The sequence below is a fragment of the Pipistrellus hanaki genome (genome assembly GCF_964339955.1).
Source record: "Pipistrellus hanaki genome assembly, chromosome: 13".
Taxonomy (NCBI): Eukaryota; Metazoa; Chordata; class Mammalia; order Chiroptera; family Vespertilionidae; genus Pipistrellus; species Pipistrellus hanaki.
In genome coordinates, this window is record NC_140515.1 from 11,680,713 (window position 1) to 11,706,098 (window position 25,386).

Below are 25,386 nucleotides of genomic sequence, written 5' to 3' on the forward strand. Positions count from 1 at the left end.
GGGGTGTGAGTCCCTCCTCATGCTCCAGTTTCTCCCCCTCCCCCCCCCCCCCCACACACACACCCTCTGCCTTGGACTTTCCACTCTGGTAGGCGGGCACTCTGTCTCCAGCACCAGTGTGCAGCGTCACCCATCCAGGCCTTGGCTGCCCTCTCCCCTCAGTCTGCCACCCCTTCATCTCTCCCCACAGGACAGTGCTGTGATCAAGAGCACAGCCTGGAGACCCCGCCATGGGGTTCAGACCCAGCTCCACCGCTCACTCAGGGTACAACTCTGCCAACTATTGAGATCCTATACATGAGGCATTGGTCAAATCATTTATTTGTGTATAAATTACAGGTCCACACAATGACCTAAAAGTAGATTATTACTATCACCATTGTGCAAATGAGGAAACTACGGCTGATACAGTGAGAGCCATGAAGGGGTCTGCAATTACAGCTGTTCCTCGTTCAGGACAAAGCCAGAGCCTGCCTCCTCCTCTAAGCTTCAGCCTTCCCAAGACGGCTCCTCCGTACTTCCCATTGCACCCGGGGGAGCGCCAGCTCGTAGCGAACATTGTGTTGGAATGGCGTGCTTCTGTGTCTGCATCTTTAGAACTCAGCTCTCTGAGGGCAGGGGGCCTGTCTCAGCCATCTGAGCTAGTCCACCGCCATCGGCGTCTCAGCGGGTCCAGCTTGTGGTGCCCGCTGAATACCCTGGTGACGCTGCAGACAACAGCCAGGTAGAGGAGGAAGAGGAAGGGGAGAAGCTGAACATGGGGCCTTAAGCAGAGAGAGAACAAAGAGGCAGTGAAAACACCTGCTTTTTTTTTTTTTTTTTTTTTTAAGAGGAAACGTAACGTTTTCCTTAATAAAACTAAAATGACTCTAACCTGAAACGCTATTGGAAAGAGCTGTGAATAGTCCCACCCAGTAGATGGACTCAGACTGAGAACCAGCTATAACTGTGACTCTTCCCAGCTCTTTCCTCGGGGAGAATGGTCACATGGGTGCACAGGCTCAGGCTCAGCAACCAACTAACCACACCCACAGGCCGGCTCCCCAGCTCGCCTCTTCCACCCCTGCAGGAGCCAGGGGTCACCCCATTGCTGCAGGCAGGCTGGTCTGGGGGGCCAGGAAAGTGGTCACACTTAATTAACTATAACCTCAACTCAAGGAAGAAGTTTAGGAAAGTAACAAATGTTTAGTATGATTTCTTTCTTTTTTTCCTTCTTGATTTTTTTGTTTTGGTTTTTTGTTTGTTTGTTTGTTTTTTGTCTGTTTGTTTGCAGAATTGCCTTTATGAGAAAAACATCAAGTAGAGAGCCTTCAGACTATTGTGAGTTTTACAAAAATTTCTTTGGGACCTTTGAAAATGGTGGCTTGTGACCATAAAAGCCCATTCAAACCATCATCAAAAATAATATGGGCGTTAGAGTAATTAACCTTTAGTGATCTCATCTCCGACCAGATTGGCATCTCAGACACACTCATGTTTTGTTGTGTTAAATTCATGTGGGGAAAAAAATCAATCCCCAAAATTGGCCCTGTCAGGTGTTTCTAAAAAATAGTTTCCATATGATAGCAGCACTTGTCAAGATCCTGCTAAAGAATAAAACATGTTTTAAACGTGTATACAGCACTGACCTGGTCCAGGGCTCCTTCCGTTTCCCTGCCTCCAGTGATATCATTGTAGACATTTGCTTTCTCCAAATGACAGCGCTCTACAGAACTCTACTTGGGCTGCTTCTTGGCGTGTTGCTGTGGAAATATTAAATCATTCCACATGTGTATGTGTTGGCCTCTCCAGGTATATTTTGGAATGTACTTGAGAACTAGTGATCTAGTCTCCTTGTCCTTCACCTACTCCTCCTCTCTTTCTCACTCTCTTTTCTCCAGGATCCTCCATAGTGTTCACCCAGCAAGAACTCAATCATTCTCAACTCATCAATTTCCTAATTAAAAAATTAAAACTACAATTTATTGGCTAGTGTGTGTCATACAAAAAATAAAGCACTTTCCATGTGTTCTTTCTTTGTCCTTACAGCAGCCCCATAGGTGTTATCCCTACTTCCCAGAGGCTCAGCAAGAGAAGGCGACTTTCCCAAGGTCATGGCTGATGAGTGAGAGGCAGCGCTGGGAGTCGGACTGGTTCTGTCTGACTCCAGAGCCTGCAACCACTTGTAACCACCCTCCTTCTCTGTTCTTTGCAGATTAGAAAGGAAAATATGTTCTTTAGGCTAATGAACCTGACCTCTCTGACACTTGGTAGGATGCTTGTTGTTAAATCTATGAATTCCTTCTCTAGTATTTATTTCTAGAAGGTTCTTGCTTCATCCCCTTTAGAACAGTGCATGCACCTCATTGTTGTGCCCAGGCTGGTTGGTCTATGTAGCCATTGGTTAAGTAGCCCACCCTCTAGCACCTGCTTGCTGCTCACAGGTTCCCTCAGAGTTACAAGTCAGAATCTACATTTTAGCACTATTTCTAGGTGCTTTGTGTATATGTGAAAGTTCGAAAAGTTTGTCCTACTTGTTGGTTGTCACACAAAATGGAATTTCTCTCTCCTGGGACTACTGGCAGAGAAGTCAGCATGGTCAGTAGACCTCGATTCAAGCGAGCACTGCCACATAGGCCCCGGTGGTGGGGCTGGCTTTCCCTCATGAGCCCACACAAGGGCCACCAGGCATTCCGGTCTCCTGTCTCAACATCACTATTTCAAGATAGTTGAAAACATTCTGAAGATAGAGTCATGTGTTCAGATTAAAATATTGTATAAAATTTTCTCATGATAGCCTTTAAATGCATAGCACTTTCTAGAGCTTGGCCCTAATGCCCATCTTCGTAATAGCCAAAGTTCAGCTACTAAATTATGTGAAATTTTAATCCAGCCTAATGTCCAAACATAATAACTTTGCTAAAGGAAAGGTAAGTTTAGCATCACAGCACCTTTTAGGACGTGCATTAAGAAGTGTTCACATAGAGAATAGATTGACAGCTGTCAGAGGGGATTGGGTTGGGGGACTGGGTGAAAAAGGTGAAAGGGGGAAAAAAGAAAAAGGTGAAAGAATTAAACAAAGACAAAAGAAAACAAAACAAAAAACTCATAGACACAAACAGCATGGTGGTTACCAGAGAGGAATTGGGGTGGGAGGAGGTAGAAGAGGGTCATCGACCAGCTGCCTCCTGCACACCCCCTACCGGGGATATGCCCGCAACCAAGGTACATGCCCTTGACCGGAATAGAACCTGGGACCCTTCAGTCCCCAAGCCGACGCTCCATCCACTGAGCCAAACCGGTTTCGGCATAAAAATCAATAAAATATATTTAAAAAAAAAAAAAAAAAGACTTGTACTTGGAAAACTACAGGATGTTAGAAAAACAAATAGAGGAAGATATAAACAAGGGGAAGAATAAACCATTTCCATGAATTGGTGGAATTAAAATGTCCATACTACCCAAAGTAATCTACAGATTCAATGCAATCCCTATTAAAATACCAGCGGCATATTTCACAGATCTAGAACAAATACTCCAAAAACTTATATGGAAACAAAAATGACCCCAAACAGCCACAGCAATCTTGAGGAAAAAATAACAAAGTTGGAGGGGATCACAATACCACATATTATAAAGTTATACTACAAAGTTACTGTAATCAGAATAGCCTGGTACTGCCACAAGAACATGCATATAGATCAATGGAACAGAACAGAGACCCCAGAAATCAACCCAAGCCATTAAGCTCTATTAATATTTGACAGAGGAGGCAAGAGCATATAATGGAGTTAAGACAGTCTCTTCAATAAATGGTGTTAGGAAAATTGGACAGATAAATGCAAAAAAAATGAAACTAGACTACCAATTGGCACCACACCCAAGAATAAACTCATAATGGATAAAATACTTAAATTTAAGTCATGAAACCATTAAGATCTGAGAAGAAACCATAGGCAGCAAAGTCTCAGACATGTCTCCTAGCAATATGTTTGTGGATACATCTTCTAGGGCAGTGGTCAGCAAACTCATTAGTCAACAGAGCCAAATATCAACAGCGCAACAATTGAAATTTCTTTTGAGAGCCAAATTTTTTTAAACTTAAACTTCTTCTAATGCCACTTCTTCAAAATAGACTCACCCAGGTCATGGTATTTTGTGGAAGAGCCACACTCAAGGGGCCAAAGAGCCATATGTGGCTTGAGAGCCGCAGTTTGCAGACCACAGTCCTAGGTTATGAAAACGCCATCAACAGCCACCACAGCAAAAATGCCTCTGACTTCCCCATCTTCACCTTATCTCCATGACTATCCTGGAAAGCCCCAAGACGAGAGCCACGTCCCCTTCTCCACTGCACAGTGAGCATGGCATAGTCCTGTCAGTCGGGATCTTGCCAGCAAAGAAATGGCACCCAATAGAGTCCCTTGAGGAGAATCAAGCAGAGGGGCAGTTTGCAAAGGTGCAAGAAATGGAGGGGACATGGCAGGGGAGGAGACACAAGGACGAAGGGGGCCGGAGAGACAGACAGACAGCTACCTTTGTCCAAGAAATACATCCACCGTGTCAACTCCCCACGATGTGAGAGCTGGGGATAAAACTTACCCATGTTCTCCTCCCTCCCTCTGAGCCCCTTCCTGGGGCTAGCGGCTTGACCGGCCTGGAGTCCACAGGGCACAGGAGCCTGTGGGTCATAACTCATATCCGGCAGCCTCCTGGAACACAGAAGACTCTAGAAGGGAGAGTAGTGGAGCTGGAGGACAAGCAGAAGCTATCCAGTCCAGGGCTGTGTGACTGACTTCCAAGAAAGGTTGACTGCCCTCTGTCCCTGAGCCAGCATCAGACTTCTCAAGTTAAGCAGACTCCTGAGCTTCGGGGAACTTTGAAAGCACCAAACCCTCTGGGTTGCATAAAAATTCTCTCAGGCTGAAATTGGTTTGGCTCAGTGGATAGAGTGTCGGTCTGCGGACTGAAAGGTCCCAGGTTCGATTCTGGTCAAGGGCATCCACCTTGGTTGCAGGCACATCCCCAGTAGGGGATGTGCAAGAGGCAGCTGATCAATGTTTCTCTATCACCGATGTTTCTATCTATCCCTCTCTCTTCCTCTCTGTAAAAAAATCAATTATATATATTTTATAATTATATATTATATATATATATATATATATATATATATATATATATATATATATAATTAAATATATATATATATATATATTTTTTTTTAATTCTCTTAGGTATCCTCAGCAAGGGGCTGTTCAGCCTCCTCTTAATGCTTCTGCTGACAGGGAGTCACACATGTCAGAGTACTTCTCATTGTAAGCCTTCACTACCCAGGTCCCTTTAAGCTCCTAGTTTTGTCCTCAGATGTTATTGGAAGTCTAACTCCCCAACTCCCGTCCACAAGAAGGAATTCTACATTTTTGTCTATGGACAACCACCCCCTTAAAAGGAAGTGGGGTCAAGGGCAAAAGCTACAGACCTTGAGCCTATCTTCCAGGCAAAGGCAGAAAGAACACAAGCTGTGAGGAGGGAGGGGCACTCGCCTTTCTCCTGAATCCCTCCACAAGGCATCTGAAGTTCAGAGTGCTCTAAAAATGAGGACATGACTATGACATCCCTGAGAACCGGAGCTGGGACCCTGCAGGCACATCTCATTCTATTCCAAAGCCACATGCTCCCCTCAGCAAGACAGGAGAAAGCAGGAGCAGCCAGCGTAATTCATGAATACCTCGCAGTGACAGTACCCTTTGCCAGCTCTGAGGACCACACTGCGGCCATTCATTTTTTTTTTTTAACCCAGACTGCAGAAAGCACTGTGCGTGGAAAGGGCTGGCTCATTTGCAGGAATCAGTGTAAAACGTAGACAGAAGTTTATTTGTTAGCCGGCAATGCATGAGAAATGGAGGGGAGATTTGTTTTCTGCAGCCGTAGGCAGGTTAATCCAGCTGGCACTGCGCCTGCTGCCAATGACCCAGAAACAGCCAGGTCTGTAAGGCTTCATGAGGTGGTCAGTGTTGCTGGGCCAAGGTGGGACTCCAGCGGAAGAGCAAGTGGGTGCACAGGGGACCCACATTTTCGAGTTCTCTTGCTGGCACACCCATAGCACAGGGCATGAGCCATTAGCTCTGAGTCCCGCCGGCTGGTCTCACTGTCACCACGTGGGCACTCCAGTAGGAGCCCTGGGTTTGGTCCCCTTCCTTTTCACTGGTTTTAAGAGTTGGTATGAAACTTAGTTGGTTCCATTTCTTATACTTCTAGAAATACCTAGTTGGGAATAGGTTTCAGCTGCAATGTTCACTGTGTAAACTCAAATGCCGCAGCCATCCTGGGAGAGAGGCCCTTGTTACCAGCTGGGATTTTTGAACCATGTAAATATTTTCAAATTTATATTCAGTAAAATTCACCTTTTTTCTGTGCAGTTGGTCGTGAGTTTTCATAAATGTGTCAAGTTGTGCAACCACCATGACAGAGATGCAGAAGAGTTCTGCCTCCCCCAGATCTCCCCTTTGTAGTCAAACCCTCCCCCACCCAGCCCTCACCCCTGGAGCCACTGTTTGTCTGTCCTTACAGTTTGTCTTGTCTAACATTTTATTCCCTAAATGAAGCCATGCCGAGTATAGCCTATGGGTCTGTGTTAGCCGCATTTTACAAGTCAGTCAAAGCAAGCTGGAGAGGTCAGGAGGCTGCCCAGTCACACAGCAGAGGAGCAGAGCGGACATGGCAGGGCGAGCCCGCGGGTTCCAAACCTCATCCGTTCTCCCCGGACTGGGCTGCAGCCGGCCTGGCCTCAGCGCCCTCCTTCCCCTCACGGGGCTGGGGAGGACAGTGCTATGAGATGGTGAGGGCAGCATGGCTCACTGCTTCTGCCAGGGCTTGTCCCCAGGAAGGGCCTGAGATCTCCAAATCACCCTACTGGACTTGGTGCCATACCTGTGAACGTGGCCAGAATCAACCTGCTTAAAAGAACACACACACACACTACACACATACACACACACACACACATACACCCCATACACACACCACACACACCACACACACACACACACACACACACACACCATATACACAACACACACACACCATACACACACACCACATACACACACACACTGTACACACACCATACACACTCACACATTATATACAAACACCTTACACACTCACACATTATACACACACACCTTACACACACACCATACACACACATACACACCATACACACACACCACGCACACACACCCCATACACACAACACACACACCATACACACACACCCCACATACACACACACCCCACATACCACACACACACACCACACACACACCATACACACACACACACCACACACACCATACACATACACACACACACCACACACGCACCATATACACATATACACACCCCACATACACACACACACCCCACACACAAACACACACACCATACACATACACACACACACACCATACACACACACACACGCACACACGCGCACACGCGCACACGCGCACACACACACTTCTGCTAACGCTAGAAGCATCCCCGGATGCTCCCAGACCCCCAGGAAGAAAGAACCAGAGCTTTCCTCAAAAGCAGGGAAGCCACAGATTTATTTAATGGGATTTGGGTTGTCCGGGTGTTTGGGCCATCTGAAGGGATTTTTCTCTCTCAGCTCATGAAAGTGACTGCCATGAACTGAAATTTGACTTGATAATTATGTCACAAGAAGTAAACAGCGTCTGCCAGCCTGGTGGCTTGGAAGCTTCTCTCTAAACCTCTGCTGCCAAAGGCCCCGGGATGTTTGCTTTCTGCCGCAGCGGCCGCCACGTGTTTAGAGAAGCCACGATGCAGCCGCAGAGCGGACCCCGCGGCGAGGGGCTGTGGCTGCGGCCTCCTCGCAGCCACACACACAGGCCTGTGCTCCCCCTGCTCCCGGCCAGGGGCCTGGACTGTCTGCTGTCCTCTGTCACGGCTGTGGGGCTGCCCTTTCAGGAATCTGTACCAAGGCCCAGAGACCGAGAAGCTCCAGCGCTGCCCAGTGGGCAGGTGATCACCACGTTTGCAATTTTAAATATTTAGCACTGATATTTTGGGAAGTAAAAAGAAACAGTTGAGATTCATTTTAATCGCATAGTTTTAAACCAACATATCCAAAATATGCAACCAGTGTGTCATTATTAATGAAATATTTTATAAGATTTTTTCTTTATTGATTAAGGTCTTACATAGGTGTCCTTATCCCCCCTCCCATTGCCCCTCACCCTCCCCTTCACTCATGCCCTCACCACCCTGGTGTCTGTGCCCATTGGTTAGGCTTATATGCATGCATTCAGGTCCTTTGGCTGATCTCTCCTCCTTACCCCCACCCTCCCCTACCTTCCTTCTGAGGTTTGATAGTCTGAATAATATATATGTTAAATTTCCAAAATCCAGTGTGTTTTACTCCCAAAGTACAGCTCAGCTTGGACCAATCCCATTTCAGCCTGTGATTGATGACTACTGTGTTAGAGGGCTTTAAAACTCTAGAGATGGAGGTGATTCAGGTCCCAACTGAGCCCCTATAGCAGTGTGACCTTGGACAAGCTATCTAAACTCCTGCACCTTGTTTTTTCAGTCAAGAAAATGACAGTGTTGTATACTCAAAGAGTGAGTGTGAGGATCAAACAAGATAACACAAGTCAAGTGCCCAGCAGGTGGTAAACAGTCCATGAATGTGAGTTGTTATTACAGCACTAGAAGCCCGGTGCATGAAATTTTTTCATGGTGGGGAGGGTCCCCTCAGCCCAGCCTGTACCCTCTCCAATCTGGGACCCCTCGGGGGATGTCCGACTGCCGGTTTAGGCCTGAACCCTGCAGGATTAGGCCTAAACTGGCAGTCGGACATCCCTCTCACAATCCAGGACCACTGGCTCCTAATCACTCATCTGCCTGCCTGGTTGTCCCCGACTGTCCCACCCCCTTGCTGGCCTAGTCACCCCTCACTGCCCCCCCCCACAGCCTAAGCACCTCCAATTGCACTACCCCACTGGCTTGGTGGCCTATTACTGGCCCCCCTGACAGCCTGGTCACCCCTAACTGCACCCCCCTGCTGGCTTGGTCACCACCAACTGTCCCCCCTGCTGGCCTGGTAGGACCCCAAACCACACTTTTCTTGTGATGGGATGCTTCCCTCTCAAGCCTTCACTGAAGAGCTGAGCATGCAGTGTGGCTTCAGGATGAGGCCTCGTGACAGAACCGTCAGACAAGGAATGGTTTTCAGCGAAAGAAAAGCATGTGAAGCCAGATGGGCAATTCGAAGTCAATCAACATGTGCAAAAGGCATGATGCCAGTGCTCACCCCCAGCCCTCAGTGACTTCTGATCTTGGTAAGTGTCTCTTTAAAACTATTGGCTAATGATAGTTTCTATCCAAAGACACACCAACATCTAATCAACTCAGCCTCCAACTGGAGAGTCTAGGAGTTCTCACTTAGGCGACCAGCACAGAGGGAGGGCGGAGTATTTGCAGAGCACCCTGTTCCTCAGTCTACAAACCCCCACATTTAGCCTCCAGACATGGCTTGCAGCACTCGACCAATGAAGAAACAGGTCAGATAGGCCAGGCCACTTGGCTCCCTCCCATGGGACAGTGAAGCAGAACTTAGTAAAAGTGCAGTGCTGTTTCTAAAAAGGTGGGTAGGGTTTAGGGAAACCAGCAAGGGGCAGTGCAGAAGCTGTGCTCAGCTGCTGAGGCTGTATCAGCCCATGCTGGGAGGGGTAAGAGGACAGAACAGCATCCAGGGCTGCCTGGCAGGAGGCGTGGCCTTCAGTAGAAAGACACACTGAAGTGTGGCAGGAGAAACATGGGAGGAAGAAAGAAAATGAGCATCATGACCTCGCCTCAGATCTTCTGGCAAGACCCGATTGGCTGCATTCAACAGGGAGTCAGAGAGCGAGGGAGTCCACTGACAGAGACCACACAGATCAGTCTCCTGGGAGCACAGAGCTAGGGAGAGAGGCCATATCAACCATATCTCAATAAAACTGGATAAAAACATTTTACGACTGCAATTAGTGATTTATAATAATGTTTATTCCTAGCAGCCTTATTGTATTTTTTCAATTTTAGTAGTTTAACTGCAGATTTATTTGGATATTTAACATACCTAATCATATTATCAAGAATAATAGTTTAATTTAGTCCTTTCTAATTTTTACACTATTTTTTAAATACACTGAGTGGCCTGATTATTATGATTTCTGAACGCATAATAATCTGGCCACTCAGTGTGTGTGTGTGTGTGTGTGTGTGTGTGTTAATGAGGCCCAGTGCATAAATTCGTGCATGGGTGGGGTTCGGCCAGCCTGGTCACAAGGAGGTGACATGGGCAGTTGGCAGGCCTGCCTGCTGGTCGAACTCCTAGACAAGGGGATAATTTGTATATTAGCTTTGTATTATATAGGATATACACTGAGTGGCCAAATTATTATGATCTCTGAACGCATAATAATCTGGCCACTCAGTATATATTTTTACTGCTTTCAGAGAGGAAGGAAGAGGGAGAAAGATAGAAACATCAATAATGAGAGAGAATCATTGATCGGTTGGCTCCTGCATGCCCCACACTGGGGATCAAGCCCGCAACCCGGGCACATGCCCTTGGCCGAAATCAAATCTGGGACCCCTTAGTCTGCAGCCTGATGCTGTATCCACTGAGCCAAATTGGCTAGGGCAGTGATTGGCAAACCACGGCTTGTGAGCCACATGCTGCTTTTTGGCCCCTTGAGTGTTCTAACGCCTCTTCTTCAAAATAGACTTGCCCAGGCCAAAAACCGACTTCTGCACATGGACCACAAAGTTTCAATTGCACTGTATGTGTGCGCCCGCACGTGGTATTTTGTGGAAGAGCCACACTCAAGGGGCCAAAGACCCGCATGTGGCTCACGTGCCACGGTTTGCCGACCACTGGGCTAGGGCTATACTACAATATTTTTTGTTTGCTTGATTGGCTAGCTAGGGACTCCAGTGCAATGGTGGGCAGATGGGGTGAAAGAAGACACTAGTGCTTGACTCAGATTATAAAAGGAGTATTTTCAACAGTTCACTGTTCAATATTGTTTGACTTCCTTTTTTGTAGATACTTATTGTTAATAATTAATTATCACTTCTTTTTATTGCCTGTGTTGAGGTAAGTATATGACTTTTCTATGTTACATTTATTGATTTTTTTAAAGGTAAGCAAATTTTACATGTCAAGAATGAACTCAACTTGCTCGTGATATGTGAATCATTTGCTATGTTGCCAGACCCTACACATGTTCAGGTGTGTCTTCAGTCTTTAACAGCTACCCTTTGAGATTTACTCTTTAATTCAGTTACAATCAGAGAATCTTCCTTGCATAATTTTTTAATATATTTTATTGATTTTGTACAGAGAGGAAGGGAGAGAGATAGAAAGTTAGAAACATCGATGAGAGAGAGTCATCGATCAGCTGCCTCTTGCACACCCCCTACTGGGGATATGCCCGCAACCAAGGTACATGCCCTTGACCAGAATAGAACCCAGGACCTTTCAGTCCCCAAGCCGATGCTCTATCCATTGAGCCAAACTGGTTTCAGCTCCTTGCATAATTTTAATTATCTTAATTCTTTGATTTGTTTTATGTCCTCAAATGTATTTTATCTTGGTGAACATCCTTTGCAAACTTGAAAATAATTTATATCTGTATTTTATTTAACTTTCATTATTTTTATTATGGAGAATTTCAAAAATATGCAAAATAAATATAATAACATTATAAAATCCTATGAACTCCTCACCTAAGTTCAACACTATTAAAACACACACACACACACACACACACACACGCACACGCACACACAAAAGCAATGGCAAAGAAAAGGGAGAGAGGAATTTAGTAATCTTTCCACTTATTAATTTATGACTTAGTCTCTATCATTAAAATAAGTATAAAATAATAATAATAATATTATATCAAAAATAACATGATAGAGGAAAAAAACAGTCGTTCCAGAAAACCTAGCTAAGAAGAGCTAGGGGTAATTGAACAGGAAATAGATGAGACTCTGATATTCCTGGAAGGCAAGACGAAAGAAAACCTAAGTTGCATAAGAAGCATGTGTGTTCATGAGAAGTGATGAACCTTTTCTTTACTGGACATTAAGCGAGGAATGTTATATTTAAACAACATTGAACAAAATGGACAATGTCTTCCAAAGTAGAGCTGCAAAAGATAACATAGATTACTTTTGCTTTTTTCAACTTTGGATAAAAACCAAAGTCTGTTTTCAATCACTGTCTTGAGTACATTTCAACCAAGAGCCAAAGTAATATCATCCAGGTATAAAGTTTTGTTAAAGATGCTTACAGAATCTAAGAACTTAAGTAAAATATCTTTAACTAATGTTAACTGTGTCATGACTAAAAGACAAATAAACATGTCATTGTTCTTTTACCAAAAATTGGGAGATGGAACTACCTTGCTTTTGACTAGTGAATCTCGCAGAATGGTGTAAGGCTTTTTATGATAGGCGTTAAATGAATTTTAAAATGCATGTTTGCCCAGGCTGGTGTGACTCAGTTGGTTGAGCATTGTCCCATGGACCAAAAGGTCACTACTTTAATTCCGGGTCAGGGCACATGCCCAGGTTGTGGGCTCGATCCTCAGTAGAGGGAGTATAGGATGCAGCTGATGATGTTTCTTTCTCATATTGATGTTTTCTCTCTCCCTCTCCCTTTCTCTCTCACTAAAATCAATAAAAACATATGTCTAAAAAGTATAAGTTATTTCTAAAAATGCATGTTTTAAGGTACTTGTTCCAGGCAAGATGGAATAAGCACACTCCACCCTGTGTCTCCCATTGAAGGAAACCTGGATAGAATGCATACAGCCATTATCTGAGGACTTTGAAAAGTAGCAGGTGGATGGGGAAGACTAGAATTTCAAGTACCACCAAAACGGTTATCAGTTCATCATTAATTTTTCTTCCCCACATCCCCTGGCCTGAGCACACTGCAGCACCCCAAAGTGAACACTGGGCTGCAGACAGGGCTCCACAAGAGTCCTAGTTCTGGCTTCACAAGAGGCAGAAGGGAACTCCCTAACGCTTGGAGACAGTGTTTGCCTTTTATCTCTTTTCTTTGTTTTATCCCTTCCCCAAGCAACGCCATGGTGGCAGGAACTAAAACCGCACCTGGATCTATCAGAGACCAGAGTGAGGGGAGGGCACCTTCCTCTCTGGCCTGGGAAGATGAGGTCCCGGGAGAGTGGGGCAGCTCTCTATTGCATTTCATTCTTTCTCCATCCTCTTTCTGCTAGGCCCAGACCTGGGTGCAGTTGCAGAGATGCATGACAGAAGGGTTAATATAACCCCACCTCTCAGGCCAGAGGACCAAAATAAGGAGCCTCGGGGAGAATGCAAAGGAGGGATTTAAGAAAGCAATTTCACAAAGTTATCTATAAACATGTGGGCTCGCCCTGATCTATATTTGTAGGAGTCTGATTCCAATCAGCAAACCAGATTGTGAAAATTGAAACAACAGATAAAACATGGCCAGAGTCCCAAACTCTGACTGATAGTCATAAATCAAACCTTAACATTTAAAAGATCTGAAATGGAAAGCATGTTATCAGACAATGATGAAATTGGACAAGAAATCAATAAAAGAAAGATAACAAAAAAAATTTTCCCCAAACATTTGAATATTAAACAACTCACTTCTAAGTAACTCATCATTCAAGGGATATTAAAAAATATTTCAAACTGACAAAAAAAAAGAAAAGAAAACATAAAAACAAATGTTGGATGCAGTTAAAACAGTCCTTAGAGGGAAACCTGTAGCATTAAATACTTATATTAAGAAAGAAGAAAGGTCTCAAATCAATTATCTAAGTTTCTACCATTAAAAAAAAAACTTTAAAAAGAAGAGCAAACCAAATATAAAGCAAATATGTGATAAAGAGCAGAAATCAATGGAATTGAAAATATAAAAACAATACTGAAAATTAATAAAACCAAAAGCTGGGGTTTTTTGTTGGTTGTTTTTTTTTTGTTTGTTTGTTTGTTTTTTGTTTTGTTTTGTTTTGTTTTGTTGTTTTTTTTAATGTAGTAAAAAATAACAATTCTGGCTCTGGAAAGTGTGGCTTAGTTGATTGAGTGTTGTCCAGTACATCTGCTGGACAGCTGCAGATCAGACTTTATTACAACTCTACACATTCACAAGTGACACACTCAAGGGGCAGACTCAGTGAGCACCAAAGCCCCACTGAATCAAGTCCTGCTCCATAGCACAGCAGCTCTTCCACTGTAGTTATAGCTGGTCCTCACAACCAAATGGCCAGGGGTTCAATTCCTCCCAGTAACACTAGCAACAATCAAGGCCAAACTACAACAGGACAGTGCACACAGACCACACAGGAGAGCACCTAGAGTGCTCAGCTCAGGTGACTGGGGAGGCTGAGCCACTAGACCCTACAGAACACCTACTACATAAGGCCACTCTATCAATTCCAGGAGACTTAGCAGCTCTATTTAATACATAAAACACACACAGGGAAGCAGCCAACTGTGAAAAAACAACAACACAAAACTAAGTGAAATGGAAGCAAGCAAACTTCTATATACAGAGTTCAAAACAATGGTTATAAGAATGCTCAAGGAATTTAATGAGTTTTTCATGGATCTTAGTGAGAATGTCAAGGAAATTAGTGAGAATTTCAAGGAAATTAGTGAGAACATCAAAGACATTAAAAGGGACTAGTAGAAATGAAGGCTTCATTAACTGAAATGAAGAATAATTTACAGGGAATCAACAATCAAGTAGAAGATTCTGAGAATCAAATCAGTGATTTTGAATATAAGGAAGTAAAAAAAAAACACCTAATTAGAATAGCAAAAAGAAAAAATAATCCAAAAATATGAAGGTAATATAAGGAGCCTCTGGGATAGCTTCAAGCATACCAACATTCACTCTATGGGAATGGCAGAAGGAGAAAAGAGAGCAAGAAATTGAAAACCTATTTGAAGAAACAATGACAGGAAACTTTCCCTATCTAGTGAAAGAAATAGACATACAAGCCCAGAAAATGCAGATAGTCCCAAACAAGGTCAACCCAAAGAGGTGCACACCAAGACACATCATAATTAAAATGCCAAGAGCAAAAGGCAAAGGGAGAATCTAAAAGCAGCAAGAGAAAAGCAGTTTGTTACCTACAAGAAAGTTCAATACAACAGTCAGCTGATTTCTCAACAGAAGTTTTTCAGGCCAGAAAGCAGTGGCAAGAAATATTCAAAATGATAGAAAACAAAGACCTACAACCAAGATTATTCTACCCAGCAAAGCTATCATTTAGAATTGAAGGTCAAATAAAGAATTTCCCAGATAAGAAAAAACTAAAGGAGTTCATCACAATTAAAAAATGATAAAAATTATGAATAATAAAGTGGCAATAAATACATATCTATCAACAATTGAATCTAAAAATCGGAATAAATGAATAATCTAATTAACAAAATAAACTGATGAATAAAATAGAATCAGAGGCATGGAAAAATGAAAAAAACTAACAAATCTCAGAAGAAAGGGGGAAAGAGGGGTGGGAATAGATTAGCCAAAGAATTTATATGGATACTAGAGGCCTGGTGCACAAATTTGTGCATGGGGCCGGGGGTGGGTGGGGGGAGGGGGCATGGGAGGTTGGCTTGCAGGCCCTGATCTAGTTGTGTAGATGTGCTGAAGTAGTGGCAAGCAAAGACCACAGACAGAGCACCCCAAAACAGCCTGAACACCAGCTACACTCTGAGGTGGAAATACAGCTCTACTTCACTGCCCATGCTCAGGCAGCCTCACTCTCCCCAAGGTGAGAGTTGCTGACAGACAGACAGACAGGTTGTCTCTCCTACCTCAGTTGCACATTTTCTCAGGGCTCCACCCCCAAGCATGATAGCTGATTTAGGCCAATGGTGGCACACCATCATAGAAGCATTAGTCAATCAACAGTTTAGAGCCCAGGAAGGCGCTGGGCCAAGCTAGAAGTGGCTGATGGGGGCAGAAGAATAAGTGGCGTACATGGTGTGATGGCAGAGGTAAGATGGTGGTGGTGCTTACTTTATGTCTTTGCAGTTAGGCTGCTGCCTTGTCCCTTCTGCCCTTCTGAGCTGCTACTCTGTCTCAATCAGGCTTCTCGGATCTAGATTCTCTGCTGCCCAGAGCATTAGCCAGGGGAAAGGACCAGGGGAGGTTGGCTGTGGGAGAGCACTGACCACCAGTGGGCAGCTCCTGCATTGAGCATCTGCCCCCTGGTGGTTAGTGTGTGTCATAGTGACAAGTCATTCAGGTCATTCTAATTGTGTGGTCATAACAGTCACTTAGGCTTTTATATATATAGGCTAGAAGCCCATTGCATGAAATTCATTCATGGGGGGGTGTCCCTCAGCCCAGCCTGCACCCTCTACAATCTGGAACCCCTTGAGGGATTTCCAACATCCCCTCTTACAATCCAGGGCTGCTGGCTCCCAACCACTCACCTGCCTGCCTACCTGCTTCTGCCTGCCAGCCTGATCACCGCTAACCACTCCCCTGTCAGCCTGATCTACACCTAACTGCTTGCAATTGCCCCTAACTGCCCTCCCCTGCCAGCCTGGGTCACCCCTAACTGCCCTCCCTTGCAGGCCTGGTCATCTCCAACTGCTCTCCTCTGCCAGCCCAGTCACCCCTAACTGCCCTCCCCTGCAGTCCTGGTGACCACCAACTGCCCTCCTCTGCTGGCCATCTTGTGTCAGCCATCTTGTGTCCACATGGGGGCAGCCATCTTGTGTGTTGGAGTGATGGTCAATTTGCATATTACCTGTTTATTACATAGTATATGCATTACCCATAGACACAGATCACAGGGTGGTGAAGACCTGGTGTAGGGCAAGATCTGATGGAGGAGAGAAATGGGGGGGAGAGGGAAACATCTCTAATACTCTCAAAATCCTATATAATAAAAGCCTAATATGCTAAGTGTCTGGTCGTCTGGTCATTCACCAATCAAAGCATAATATGCTAAAGATATGCTAAGGCCACTCAACCACTCACTATGACATGCACTGACCACCAGGGGGCAGATGCTGCAACCAGTAGGTTAGCTTGCTGCTGGGGTCCAGCCGATTGGGACTGAGCTAGACAGGCTGGAGCCCTCCATGTTCCCTCCCTGGCTGGCCAACCTCCCACATCCCTCCCCAGCCCTGATCATGCACTGGTGGGGTGCAGAAAAGGTACAAATAAAATTCAACACCTATCATGAGAAAAACTCTCAGAGAAACAGGAATAGACAGAATCTACCAACAAAGGGGGGGGGGGATGAAAACTGACATTATACTTAATAGAGAATGACTAAATACTTTCTCCCTAAGATGAGGAACAAGGTAAGGATGCTCACACTCACCACTTTTATTTATCATGGGGCTGGAAGTTCTAGACAGTGCAATAAGAAAAGAAAAGGAATAGAGACCTAAAAGGAAGAAAAAAAATACAGTTTCTCTCTCTGCAGGCGACACAATTTTCTATTTTAAAAAACTCAAGAACTCTACCAAAAAAAAAAATCTAGAAAATAAAAAGTGAGTTTAATAAAATTATTAAATAATTTTATTTCTATATACTAACAATGAAAGTGTTGACACTAAAATGAAACATATAATAGCATTTAAGATGTGTAAGTACACTTATTTAAGATGTATAAAATATGTGCAGGACTTGTATTCTGACAAGTATAAAAAGCTGATTAAGAAACCAAAGAAAATCTGAATAAATAGAGACATACTGTGTTCATGGACTGGAAAACTCAGCACAATAAAGATGTCAATTCTTTCCAAATTTAAAACAGGCTTAATGCTATTCCTATCAAAATCTCGGCAATTTTTTTGTATATAAAGAAAAGATTTTTCTAAAATTGATAGTGAAAGGCGAAGAAACTAGAATAGCTGAAGTAATTTTAGAAAGGACTAGATGGGAAGAATCAGTCTACCCAATTCTGAAACTTATTATATAGCTGCAGTGATCAAGACTCTGTGGGACTTTTATGGAGGGACAGACACATAGGCCAATTAAACTGAAAATAGAACCCAGACATAGATTCACACAAATAAGCTCGGTCGATTTTAAGTGTAAAAACTATTTAATGGAGTAAAGATAACCTTTTCAAAAAATGATTCTGGAGAAAGCAGACATCCATAAGCAAAAACTGAACCACACCCTAAACCTCATACATTACAAAAACAAACTCAAAAACAATCCCAGAATTAAAGGGAAAATGTAAAACTATAAAACAATTTTTAAAAAATAGGAGAAATGTTTGGGATATAAGGCTACACAAACAATTCTTAGCTTAGATTTGACACCAAAAGTATGATTAATAAAAGGAAAAGTACAAGAGGGGCTTCATCAAAATTAGCTCAGCAAAATATCTGTATGAGAATGATAAGACAAACAACAGACTGAGAAAATAATATTTGCAAAAGATATATCTATTATAGACTATAAAGGAACTCTTAGATGCAACAGTAAAAAAATAAAAATAAAAGTCAAGTAAATAAAGCCAATTAGAAAATCAGCAAAACACATTTTCCTGAAGATGCTATACTGATGGCAGTAAGCACATCATCAGCCATTAGGGAAATGCAGTAAGATATCACTACACACCCATCAGAACAGCTAACCGACTGGTTGGAGCATCTGCCCCCGGTGGTTAGTGCATGTCATAGTGAGTGGTTGAGTGGCCTTAGCATATCTTTAGCATATTATGCTTTGATTGGTGAATGACCAGACGACTAGAAAAAAAGAGAAACAGCACTAAGTGCTGGTGAGGATGTGCAGAGACTGAGTCACTCATGCATTTCTGGTGAGAGAGTAAAATGGTTCAGTCACTCTGGAAAATGATTGGCATTTTCCAAAAAGGTTACATACAGTACCATTTCATGGATCTAGCATTCTGGAGATGAGGAAATTATACAAATGGAGGCCAGCATACTGGTTACCCAGGATTAAGGAGAAAATGGGGCTGGGAGAGAAGTGGCTATGGCTAAGGACAACATTAGAGATTCCTGTTTTTGTGGAAATTGTCTGTCTTTAGTGTATCAGTGTTAATAGTGTGGCTATGATATTTACAGTTTTGCAAGATATTACCATTGGGAGAATCTGGGTAAAGGGTACACTGGACCTCTGTACTATTTTTGACAACTGTCTGTGAGTATACAATTACCTCCAAATAAAAAGTTAAATTTTTTTAAATGTATGTTTTTATTTTGTGGCTTCTGGGTGAATGATTTGTAATCCTATGGTCATTGATTTGTATGTATAATCGAGGTCTACTTGATAGTAGCCTAATAAGTATTCCTAAAAAACTTGGTATTCATTCATTAGAACCAGAAAGTTACTGTAACTTTTAATTGCAGATTCTAACAGAAAGCTGCCCGCCTGGCAGAGCTGCCCAGGGATGCTGGTATTGCGCATGGACGCATCGTGGGATCCTGGAACCGCTGAGCTAGGGAGCAGAGCACATCGCACTGCTGCCGTACTTGAGGGCACTTCAGTTCCTCCTGCTGGTGTTGGTTTTGCCGTTGTTAATCTTAAATTGCTCTTGGTTTAGCCTCACGGTGACTCACTGAATATTGTCAGAGTTGTGTGCTTCACTTGATAATATGTAGAAATTCCTATTTGGATGAGCAGTATGTCCACCTAAAACTTTCCAGTCACTTGACTTGCATGCATCCTCTGCATTGTGGTTCAGCATGACCCAACCTCAACTGTACCACTGAAGCCAATAGACGCAGAATCCCAAAAGAATCTGTTTGAACACCGATTCTTCACTGGTATCACTCGATTAATGAGCTTTCCACTGGGATGTGCGAGGAGCGAGGGTGGATGGATCGCGAGGTCTTTGGCTCCACTCACTGCCAATGGGAAAGGAGAACGAAGGCCTTGGCCTTAGACTCTCCGGTTTGACTACTAATTTTCCCGGCTGGGTTAACGGCGAAACGTTCAGATTGGAGTTGCTCGTCGGTGCAGATGTTGTGTTATCGAAAGAAACAAGACCCAGATACAGGTGACTGTGGTGACGAACGCGCATGATTCTGCCTTCATTAGCGTCCAGGTGGAGGCTCTTCCCGTTTCAGTCCGAGGATGCCCTGTTCACGTGTCGTGTCCCCCCACCCCCGCAGAACAAAGTGGGCTTTGTGCCCCTGCCCGTGCCCTCGGCAGCAGAGAAGGCCTTTCTCGGATTGCTTTGGAATGATGAAGCGTGCGTCTCTCATCCAAGAACTGAAACGATACCTTCAGGTGAGTCCGGAGTCCAAATCCTCAAAGGAGGGATTTAGGAAAGCATTTGAGAGGATCAGGTTTAAACCAAACAATCCCTTCGGAAGAAATTCCATTCAGGTTCTCTCTTTAAAACAGGAAATTAAACAGAGTCATTATAAGGCATACTCAGGAGACTGGTAGCACCATCCCGCCCCACTGCTAGTTGCATGAATTTTATTTTGTGTAATCTGTGATTTGAAAACTCTAGTTAAATTCGATCCTGGTAACCATAGCTCCTTTAAAGTGCAACAATCAGAATTCTGGGCAAAATGCGTCATTTTAAGAACATATCATATACCTGAACTGCAGCTCCTCGCATAATTATCAAGATGTAAGTCTCCTGAAGTATTATTTTAAGTATTTCATTAAATTCATGGGCCTATTTCCAAAACTCCTGATGCAGAGAAGAAGGCCAGATTATAGAACGTGAATTCTTTCAAGACCCCGGTCGAGTTAACATACTTTATTAAAATTACTTGAGGCAAGCCAGAAAGCCGGGCTGGTGAAACAGGCACAGGTTGGCACACTTTCCAGATGTTTTTATTTTTCAGTTTCGTTATAGGAATATCAGCAGACTAGCCGATGCCATGTGAGGGCAGCACCACTGAAACCCCACCCTGTACATAACTCTCAGCTGCTTTCCAGAAACCCTCCCTCCACACTGAATTGCACATTGTTCTTTATGAACACAAGAAGAAAGGCTGCATACACATCCCCTGAAATTCTTACCAGGGCAGAATGCTGGTGCAAACTCCTCGAGACGTTTAACGGTGAATACGTAAAATTAATCTGATTTTATTGCTGTTTTTCTTTTGTGCAAAACATGAGGGATTTGGGGAAGCTGTTCAATCCAGTCCAGGTCTTCCACTTGATTTATTCTGTGAGATGGTCCCTAACAGATCAGTTAAAAAGGCCTCGAGGTGGGCGCATGCCTGGCATATTTAAGGAAGGGCAGGGGCCAGGGTGAAGGGGCAGAGCGGGGGTGGGGAAGTTGTCGAAGATGAAGTTAGGGTAACAGGACGAGACTGTATTGAGCCTTGCAGGCCAGTGGGACGATCTTGGGTTTTACTCCGAACAAGAAAGCGAGCTATGGGAGGCTTTCCTGCAGAGGCGAGACAAGGCATGGAGCTGGGTTTGGAATCAGCATCCCTGGAACCCCAGATCCCCAAACAGGAAGCGGGCCCTGTTGGGAAGCGGGGAGGGGAGCAGATGCTGGGGAGACAGCCAACCATGTGCAGAGCACACTCCATCTTCCCACAGTGACTGATGGGAGGAAAATTAAACAAAGTATGCTTTTGAAACCAGGAATACTCACACATGTGTAATGCACACTGACACAAAGAGAGGGAGAAAGAGAAATTTTACATCCCAAACACCTTTGTTCACATGACAGAGTGAGCAAAGTACAGAGACAAAAGAACTAAAAAAATCAATGAAGGGCTTTGATCAAATTAATTACTTTTTTAGTAAGGGTCACACTGAGGCGCTCAGACTCCTCGGGAGTTCATCTCCTTGCTTCCTTCCATGTGTCCAGTGTTTCAGGAAACAGTCAGTTTGGCAGTTAACGGGGGTCTATGATTCTTACATGAAATATGTTAAACATCTGTCCCTGGGATCAACTTAAATATCACCGCTTTTATTGTGTTTAACGCTTGCCCATCAAAATATAACTTACAAGAGAGATTTGTTTTTTTGTTTTGTTTTCCTAGCCCATCTTAAGAACTCCTTTTTTTGTAGCATAATCATTCTCTCAGGACTAAAAGGGAAAACTTATAAGTGTAACAATTACTCAGTTTCCTTGTAGACAGAGATCATTAATTTGGGGATAACATGAGGTGAACTTAACCCCTATTAAATATACGTGCACTCTTGTTTGCAGCTCACACACCAGAGATATTTCTTTTTGTCAGGCAAGACAAGACTGAACCCATTTTCATGAGTGTATGAATTTCCATCAGTATTAACATGTTGGCCGTAACTCTGACCCCACCCGCAAGGCAGTACCTTAAGAAGACTACTCTCTACACAACACAATGAGTGCTAACCATTTTGACATTCCTGTGTGCCAGGTACTGAGCTGAGTTTTTCATATTCAACGGTCCAGCTTCACTTTGTAGCTATGACCTTGGATAATGTACTTAGAATCTCTGAGCTTCCATTTCCTCATCCGTAAAATGGGGAAAACCTCATAGAGTTCTGAGTGTTAAGTGAGTTAATGTATATGAAGTCCTTAGAAAAGTGCCTGGCACATCCTAAGTACTAAATACATAGCCTACCAATATCTAATTTAATAATTCTCATAACAAAGTTATAAGATAATGCCATAATGTTCACCACCTTACTGACTGAGGTAAGAGAAGATAAATGACAATAGCAATGACTAATTGGTCATGACTAATACCAATAGTGGGCTAAGCAAGTGATATACTTTATCTCTGTTTACCACACTCTTATTACCACTCTAGGAACAACTTCTCAAGGACATTCAAGTCCCATCAGTGGATTGATGGAGCTGGGATCCAAATCAAAGTCTTCTGATGGAAATATGTGTGCCCTCTCTGTTACACTGGGCTGCCTCCATCCTTCAGGAGGTTGGTCTGTGTGACAGAAGTCAGTTCTGAATTACATTTTCGCTGAATTAGCCAGTGGGCTCTGCATACCTTGTTTTCTTCAAATCAGTAAGTTTGACATCTGAAAATAATTATTTTTTAAAATTTCTACTTAAATAGTATCCTTTTTCTCAAATGCTATAATTTTTTAAATTTCTTCTTTCAGTCAAAAAGTAAAAATTATTTTTTAAAATAGACTTTAAAAGTGTTTCTTTTCTAAATATATTTTTATTGATTTCAGAGAGGAAGAGAGAGTTAGAAACATCAGTGATGAGAGAGAATCATTGATTGACTGCCTCCTGCACACCACTTACTGGGGATGAGCCCACAACCTGGGCATGTGCCATTGACCAAAATCAAACCTAGAACCCTACAGTCCACAGGCCAATGCTCTATCCAGAGCCAAACCAGCTAGGGCTAAAAGTGTTTCTTGATACCGATTCCTGTCCAGGGAAATGGCCTGGCTGTGGGAGGAGGAGAAGTGCTCACATGGCTTGCACGCAGCCCCTACACACCTGAGCCAGTGTACTCTGAGGTTAGCAAGAAGCTTTAAAGATGGGTTAGAACCATGCTTCTCACCATGAAGTTCAGGGATGTTCCTGCATTGGATCACCTGGGCTGGTGCTTAGAAAAGGTATGGATTGTGGGGCTGGACTGAGTCCAGAGAGTTGAGGGAGGAGCCAGCCACCTGCATGGTAACAAGCCCACCTTGTGATCCGCATGCTCAGTACAGGTTGGAACTGCTGCTTTACATGCACAACTTTTCCTCATCCTCATCTTGTTTAGAACATGCGTCCAGAATCAAATGGAGATCTTTACACAGAGCCATCAGGCAAAAGGAAATCTTTTATCACCAGTCAAGGAAATACTGAGAATGGAGAGAACAGGGAATTACAGTCAGGAGAGACCATATCTCCCTCATGCTCTAATCCCCTAAATCTGGCTTCTGTGAGAAATCCAATCCCATAATCTCAAAGGCCCAAAGAACTGAGACACAGGCTTTGCTCGCCTCCCTCCCCCACTCTCACCCCCCAAAATCCACGCCACTTCGAAGACACCAGACGCACAGGCTGCAGTAGAGGAGAAGCCGGCCCACTTCCAGCCTGCCGGGCGCTGTCAGCAGCCTCACAGATCTGTAAGGGTGACATTTGCATATCCTTCTCCAGATTAGAACCAGGCTCAAATGAGATGGTGGAAATGTCAGGGGATGTAGAACTAATGGCTGAGAGCTCAGGATGGGCTCTCTGGCTCAATGCTTTATGTGCAACATCTCACTGTGTCCTGAAACTCAAGAGGTAGTTCCTCTTTTCCTTTCTCCCATTCCCCACCCCCTTTTGTAGATGAGGAAACAGAGGCACAGAGAGGTTATTTTCCCTCAGGGAAATTAGACAGTGGGATGGAAGCACAAAACTCCATCCCACTGGTTTGGCTTCAGTTAGACACAGGATCCCATAAGGTCGTAGCCCCCAATTAACCCAGTCAGATACACAAAGTAGAAAACAACAAGAAAGGGAGTACGCTTTCACCCACATGGTTTTGACGTTTGAATGCAACTATGACTGGGTCTGAGTTGAATCTGACCCACAGCCAGTGTCTGAAGAGCACAGACCAGAGTTTTGTGTGGACCAATCATGCTTCAGTTTCAGGGATTCTAGGCTTTTTTTATTTATTTGTATTTTTTTCTGGGATTGGCAGCAAGGCCACAGTCAGCTCTGTGTTGTTACAGCAGCTGACTTTGGTTGGTAATCACCACGTGTGAAGCACTGGTAACTTCCCATACATTTCGTCATTTAACCATCAAAACCACCCCAGGGAAGTGGTGGTAACTACTGTGCTCCCATTCTCCAGATGAGGTAAATGAGGTACAGAGTGGATCCAGGGTTTGGTAAGGCCTGCATGACCCCAGAACCTGAGCTACCCTGTGGTGTTAGGGTTCTCCAGAGAAACAGAACCAGTAGGACATATGAAGATAGATGTGAAAGGAGATTTATTATAGAAATTGGCTCACACAATTGTGGAAACTGAGAAGTTCCATGCTCTGCCATCTGCAAGCTAGAGACCCAGGATGGTGGTGGTATAAGTCCTTCCAAGTTCCAAGACAAGAACCAGTGAAGCCAATGGTGTAAATTCCTGTCTGAGTCCAAAGGCCTGAGCACCAGGAGTGCCAATGCCCAAGGGCAGCAGATGGATGTCCCAGCTCAAGCAAGAAGAGCAAGTTCCCCCTCCCCCCACCTTTTTGTTCTCTCCGGGGCCTCAGCAGATTGGATGATGCCCGCTGCATTGATGAGGGAGAGCTTTACTCCATCTACAGATTCAAATTCCCTTCCTGGCACACCATCACAGGTACACCAGAAGTAATATTCTGTTATCAATCCAGTCATCCCTTAGTCCCATTCAAGTTGATCTATAAAAGCAACCATCACCCCTGCCTTTCCAGCATAGGATAGTCCGTGGGAA

The 25,386-nt window shown here is 43.9% G+C and overlaps 1 pseudogene across 1 annotated transcript in view; it reads left to right on the forward strand.

Annotated features, from left to right (window-relative positions):
- The first annotated feature begins 419 nt into the window (after window positions 1–419).
- The window catches only part of LOC311632179 (creatine kinase B-type-like), a 58,314-nt pseudogene continuing 33,347 nt past the window's right edge, over window positions 420–25,386 (forward strand). The window contains exon 1 of the transcript in view: window positions 420–724. The product of the transcript in view is annotated as a creatine kinase B-type-like (transcript). The remainder of the gene's footprint in view (window positions 725–25,386) is intronic.